This window comes from Triticum dicoccoides, chromosome 3A (genome assembly GCF_002162155.2).
Source record: "Triticum dicoccoides isolate Atlit2015 ecotype Zavitan chromosome 3A, WEW_v2.0, whole genome shotgun sequence".
In the NCBI taxonomy this organism is placed as follows: domain Eukaryota; kingdom Viridiplantae; phylum Streptophyta; class Magnoliopsida; order Poales; family Poaceae; genus Triticum; species Triticum dicoccoides.
In genome coordinates, this window is record NC_041384.1 from 654,929,622 (window position 1) to 654,937,326 (window position 7,705).

Here is a 7,705-nt window from a genome sequence, read left to right on the forward strand (position 1 = left end):
ACACACCATTACATTGTGGTGTTCCAGGTGGCGTGAGTAGTGAAACTATTTCATATTGTTTTAACTGAAGGCCAAACTCGTAACTCAAATATTTTACTTCCGCGATCATATCGTAGAAACTTTTATTTTTGTTAGGATGATTCTGCACTTCACTCTGAAATTCTTTGAACTTTTCAAATATTTCAGACTTGTGTTTCATCAAGTAGATATACTCATATCTGCTCAAATCATCTGTGAATATCAGAAAATAATGATACCTGTCGCGAGCCTCAATATTCATTGGACCACATACATCAGTATGTATGATTTCCAACAAATCTGTTGCTTGCTCCATTGTTCCAAAGAATGGAGTTTTAGTCATCTTGCCCATGAGGCATGGTTCGCAAGCATCAACTAATTCATAATCAAGTGATTCCAAAAGCCCATCTGCATGGAGTTTCTTCATGCGCTTTACACCAATATGACCTAGAAGGCAGTGCCACAAATAAGTTGCACTATCATTATTAACTTTGCATCTTTTGGTTTCAATATTATGATTATGTATATCACTACGATCGAGATCCAACAAACTATTTTCATTGGGTGTGTAACCATATAAGGTTTTATTCATGTAAACAGAACAACAATTTATTCTCTTACTTAAATGAATAACCATATTACAATAAACATGATCAAATCATATTCATGCTCAACGCAAACACCAAATAACACTCATTTAGGTTCAACTAATCCCGAAAGTATAGGGAGTGTGCGATGATGATCATATGAATCTTGGAACCACTTCCAACACACATCGTCACTTCACCCTTAACTAGTCTATGTTTATTCTGCAACTCCCATTTCGAGTTACTAATCTTTGCAACTGAACTAGTATCAAATACTAAGGGGTTGCTATAAACACTAGTAAAGCACACATCAATAACATGTATATCAAATATACTTATGTTCACTTTGCCATCCTTCTTATCCGCCAATCACTTGGGGTAGTTCCGCTTCCAGTGACCAGTCCCTTTGCAGTAGAAGCAATTAGTCTCAGGCTTAGGACCAGACTTGGGCTTCTTCACTTGAGCAGCAACTTGCTTGCCGTTCTTCTTGAAGTTCCCCTTCTTCCTTTTGCCCTTTTCTTGAAACTAGTGGTCTTGTCTACCATCAACACTTGATGTTTTTCTTGATTTCTACCTTCGTTGATTTTAGCATCATGAAGATCTTGGGAATCGTTTCCGTTATCCCTTGCATATTATAGTTCACCACGAAGTTCTACTAACTTGGTGATGGTGACTAGAGAATTCCGTCAATCACTATTTTATCTGGAAGATTAACTCCCACTTGATTCAAACGATTGTAGTACCCAGACAATCTGAGCACATGATCACTAGTTGAGCGATTCTCCTCCATCTTTTAGCTATAGAACTTGTTGGAGACTTCATATCTCTCAACTCGGGTATTTTCTTGAAATATTAACTTCAACTCCTGGAACATCTCATATGCTCCATGACGTTCAAAACGTCTTTGAAGTCCCGATTCTAAGCCGTTAAGCATGGTGCACTAAACTATCATGTAGTCATCATATTGAGCTAGCCAAACATTCATAACGTCTGCATCTGCTCCTGCAATAGGTCTGTCACCTAGAGGTGCATCAAGGACATAATTCTTCTGTGCAGCAATGAGGATAAACCTCAGCTCACGGATCCAATCCGCATCATTGCTACTAACATTTTTCAACATAATTTTCTCTAGGAACATATCAAAATAAACATATGAAAGCAACAACGCGAGCTATTGATCTACAACATAATTTGCAAAATACTACCAGGACTAAGTTCATAATAAATTTAAAGTTCAATTAATCATATTACTTAAGAACTCCCACTTAGAAAGACATCCCTCTAATCTTCTAAGTGATCACGTGATCCAAATCAACTAAACCATGTCCGATCATCACGTGAGATGGAGTAGCTTCATTGGTGAACATCACTATGTTGATCATATCTACTATATGATTCACGCTCGACCTTTCGGTCTCCGTGTTCCGAGGCCATATCTGTATATGCTTGGCTCGTCAAGTATAACCTGAGTATTCCGCGTGTGCAACTATTTTGCACCCGTTGTATTTGAACGTAGAGCCTATCACACCCGATCATCACGTGGTGTCTCAGCACGAAGAACTTTCGCAACAGTGCATACTCAGGGAGAACACTTGATAATTAGCGAGAGATCATCTTAAAATGCTACCGTCAATCAAAGCAAGACAAGATGTATAAAAGATAAACATCACATGCAATCAAAATATGTGACATGATATGGCCATCATCATCTTGTGCCTTTGATCTCCATCTCCAAAGTATCGTCATGATTTCCATCGCCACCGGCATGACACCATGATTTCCATCATCTTGATCTATATCAATGTGTCGTCACATGGTCGTCTCGCCAACTACTGCTCTTACAACTATTGCTATCCCATAGCGATAAAGTAAAGCAATTATTTAGCGCTTGCATCTTATGAAATAAAGAGACAACCATAAGGCTTCTGCCAGTTGCCGATAACTTCAACAAAACATGATCATCTTATACAACAACTTATATCTCATCACGTCTTGACCATATCACATCACAACATGCCCTACAAAAACAAGTTAGACATCCTCTACTTTGTTGTTGCAAGTTTTACGTGGCTGCTATGGGCTGCGCAAGAACCGTTCTTACCTATACATCAAAACCACAATGATAGTTTGTCAAGTTGGTGCTGTTTTAACCCTCGGAAGGACCGGGTGTAGCCACACTCGGTTCAACTAAAGTTGGAGAAACTGACACCCGCCAGCCACCTGTGTGCAAAGCACGTCGGTAGAACCAGTCTCGCGTAAGCGTACGCGTAATGTCGGTCCGGGCCGCTTCATCCAACAATACCGTCGAACCAAAGTATGACATGCTGGTAAGCAGTATGACTTATATCGCCCACAACTCACTTGTGTTCTACTCGTGCACAACATCAACGCATAAAACCTAGGCTCTGATACCACTATTAGGGAACGTAGTAATTTCAAAAAAATTCCTACACACACGCAAGATCATGGTGATGCATAACAACAAGAGGGGAGAGTGTTGTCTACGTACCCTCGTAGACCGACAGCGGAAGCGTTATGACAACGCGGTTGATGTAGTCGTACGTCTTCATGGCCCGACCAATCAAGCACCGAAACTACGACACCTCCGAGTTCTAGCACACGTTCAGCTCGATGACGATCCCCGGACTCCGATCCAGCAAAGTGTCGGGGAAGAGTTCCATCAGCACGACAGCGTGGTGACGATCTAGATGTTCTACCGTCGCAGGGCTTCGCCTAAGCACCGCTACAATATTATCGAGGATTATGGTGGAGGGGGGGAGGCACCGCACATGGCTAAGAGAATGATCACGAAGATCAACTTGTGTGTCTAGAGGTGTCCCCTGCCCCCGTATATAAAGGAGCAAGGGGGGAGGAGGCCGGCCCTAGGAGGGGCGCGCCAGGGGAGTAGGATTCCTACTCCTAGTTGGAGTAGGTTTCCTCCTTTCCTAGTCCAACTAGGAGAAGGGGGGAAAGGGGGGAAGAGGGGAAGGAAGGGAGAGAGGGTCCCCGCCCCAAACCCCTTGTCCAATTCGGACTGGGCTTGGGAGGGGCGCGCGCCACCTCCTGGTCCTTCCCACTAAGGCCCATTAAGGCCCATTGCTTCTTCCTCGTATTCCCGTAACTCCCCGGTACCTCCGAAAATACCCGAATCACTCGGAACCTTTCCGATGTCCGAATATAGTCATCCAATATATCGATCTTTACATCTCGACCATTTCGAGACTCCTCGTCATGTCCCTGATCTCATCTGGGACTCCGAACTCCTTCGGTACATCAAAACTTATAAACTCATAATATAACTATCATCGAAACCTGAAGCGTGTGGACCCTACGGGTTCGAGAACAATGTAAACATGACCGAGACATGTCTCCGCTCAATAAACAATAGCGGAACCTGGATGCTCATATTGGCTCCCACATATTCTATGAAGATCTTTATCGGTCAGACCGCATAACAACATACGGTGTTCCCTTTTTCATCGGTATGTTACTTGCCCGAGATTCGATCTTCAGTATCTTAATACCTAGTTCAATATCGTTACTAGCAAGTCTCTTTACTCGTTTCATAATACATCATCCCGCAACTAACTTATTAGTTGCAATGCTTGCAAGGCTTATGTGATGTGTATTACCGAGAGGCCCAGAGATACCTCTCCGACAATCGGAGTGACAAATCCTAATCTCGAAATACGCCAACCCAACATGTACCTTTGGAGACACCTGTAGAGCCCCTTTATAATCACCCAGTTATGTTGTGACGTTTGGTAGCACACAAAGTGTTCCTCCGGCAAACGGGAGTTGCATAATCTCATAGTCATAGGAACATGTATAAGTCATGAAGAAAGCAATAGCAACATACTAAACGATCGGGTGCTAAGCTAATGGAATGGGTCATGTCAATCACATCATTCTTCTAATGATATGATCCCGTTAATCAAATAACAACTCTTTTGTTCATGGTTAGGAAACATAACCATCTTCGATTAACGAGCTAGTCAAGTAGAGGCATACTAGTGACACTCTGTTTGTCTATGTATTCACACATGTATTATGTTTCCGGTTAATACAATTCTAGCATGAATAATAAACATTTATCATGATATAAGGAAATAAATAATAACTTTATTATTGCCTCTAGGGCATATTTCCTTCAGCTTCTTTCTTTCGCCGTTTGAGTTCCGTTGCTCCGTTTGTTTTGATTCTTTTTGTGAACCGGGGTTCTTAATTTGAACTTTCTGGTCAACCTCTCTTATTTGAGTTTTGCTTATGCATCGTTGCTTGTTACTACGAGTCTCTAGGATTCGCGGATCGTCAGCAAGGCAAGTAACACTTTGATCATATCCCATTATTACCCAGTTTTTATGCATTAGTTCCAATCCTCAAACATTGCATGATTAGGATGTCATTAACTTGTGGGTTGGGAAATAGTTGCTGAGGTAGAACCTATTGCCCTGTTACATTCAAACCCTTGGGAGTTACTTCTACTTATTGCTTATTGCTATGCTATGCTCGTAGACGTGGTTTGGGTTTGAGTGAAATTCATGTCAGATGTGAGATTGTTAATTAATGGTTCAACTTAAGGTGGCAACTTAATCAAACAACTGGGTGGATTGAGGCACCTGGGGAACCCAGTGTTGTCTGTTTTTTTGGAAATCCTGGGGTACCCGTGTGATCTTCCTATGGACCGCCACCCAGGCTCAAAGGGAACTGAGATGATTCATGCTAGAAACTTCCGTGTGCAGCCACAAGCTATTATGGGCTCTAGCATAGTTGAGTAAGTTACGTGAAGCTCTTGAAGAGGTAGATCAGCAGGTAGTGGGGTTTGTAGGTTTCGTATGGTCTACCCAGAGTAGAGAGTTAACGTTTCTGAAAGACTGTGTCTCGGTCATCCGTTTCTCAAACACCATGTAGTGCGAGAAATCCAACGGAGGCGATCGAGTCTTGTGGGGAAAAGTGCGCAAACCTCTGCAGAGTGTACAGTCTAATCATGGTTAGCCGTGTCCCCGATTATGGACAATTCTTGAGTATCTAGTACTTGGGTTATCACATGTATCTCACCATGCTTAATTAATACTGTTGTGATGTTAATTCACTTTAATTGGGATTGAGTTGGGGATACCTTCTCAATGATGTTTCAACCACCATGATAGTAAAATTAAAATCTATTCCGTTGTTGTAGGGAAAAATTGGCTTTTCGCAAAACTACAACCATACAGCTTTCCACCAGCCATATATGCATGTAGTGATAGCATTATTCTGTTTCTGCTCTACTGTGTTATAGTGCCAGCATATTCCATGTGTTGACCCGTTTTCAGGCTGCAACGTATTATGTTGCAGACTTATCAGACGAGGAGTAAGGTTCGTTAGGTCATTGCCGTGTAGCTCAGCTATGCCGTTGGAGTTGATGGACTCACCTTATCTTCCAAGCCTTCCACTGTTATCACATTAGATGGCCTTAAGCCATATTATTGTAATAAGTTCTCTTTGGAGACATTCGATGTAATAGTGTGTGATGGCTACTCTGTTATAAATCCTTCGAGTACTGTGTGTGTCAGCATTACCGATCCAGGGATGACACTGAAGCATAGAGACTTGACCGTCTGAGGTCGGGTCGCTACAAGATGGTATCAGAGCACACGCTGAGTGTAGGACACGACCACTAAGATAAACCCTAGGTCACACTTCTCTTCTCATTTTTGACTCGTCTTCGTTTTCTACTCTTTAGGATGACGGAGATGAAGAACAAGTTTGCACAACCGGATGAAGACACACCTTTTGGACGCCACTTGAAGGAAGTCACTAGGTACTTGAACATTGGAATACCAAGCTTCACCGGGATGTACAACGCCACTTTACCTGAAGAGGAGCGCTGGAGGATTCAAGTACAAGTTCCAGGAAGGATGTTCTCGCCAACTTCTAAACCCATAGAATTTTCCTTCGACGCACCAACCTGGAGTTTAGGAAAGAGTATGGCAGCTCACATCACCATGGGACGCATTGGAGAAGTTTAAAACAGGGAGCTTAAGGACACTATTTACCAAATATCTGGGCGCCGAGACGAGCAATGGGAAGTAATCAGCACTAAGAAGGATAGATCCATTGCAGCTTTCATCCAGGAGTTAAACCAGCACATTCGACGTCAGGAGAACCAGATGTGTGCGGACATGATGGACTTGAAGAAGGCGAAGACTAGGATCATCGAGCTGGAGGAAGAACTCAAGTTTACCCGCGATGGATATGAGGAGGAAATCAAGACCCTACTGGAGAAGAATGACGACTTAGTCAAGAAGATCGGAGTATTCATGGGAGGACCAGCACCAATAGAAGAAGAAGAAGAACCCAAGGAAATACGCCCCGAGGACTACATCATCATCGACGACACCGAATCCAACCCTAGTGATGATGACTTTGAAGACGAAGCTGGAGCAGACATCATGGAGTCTTCCACCGATCAAAATTTCTAGATGACTACCATATATTAGTAGTATTCCCCCATGTATATAGTAGTAGTGAGCACTTTTGCGATAGTTCTAGACCGTTTGTATGCCCTTGCTTGATTGATTGAGTGAAATGATTGTGTTTGTCTCATGTGCATATGGGTAGTGTTTTCTCATTAGACCTCTTATATTCTAAATCTCTCCCATCTAAACCCCTCAGATGCTTCCGAGACGTGACCCCGGTTTTGCTTCCCGCCGGAGCTCACCCAGTTGATCCAGCAGCAGAATGCCTTGATGCAATTGCTAGTTCAGAACCAGGGCAACAACAACAACAACAACAACAACAACAACAACCCACCGCCAGTGGACAACCTAGCCCGTTTTCTAAGGTTACAGCCGCTGGTGTTTTCCAGTAGCACCGAGCCTATAGTTGCTGATGATTGGCTATGCCGAATTGGAAGGGAGTTGAACACCGCAGGTTGCACAGATGCTGAGAAGGTGCGCTTTGCCGCACATCAATTGGATGGACCAGCAGCCTCATGGTGGGAGAATTACACAGCCACTTTTCCTATAGCCAATGTCACTTGTGACTAGTTTTAGCAAGCTTTTCGCACAGCCCATGTCAACACTGGAGCTATGCAAATGAAGAAGCGGGAGTTCCGC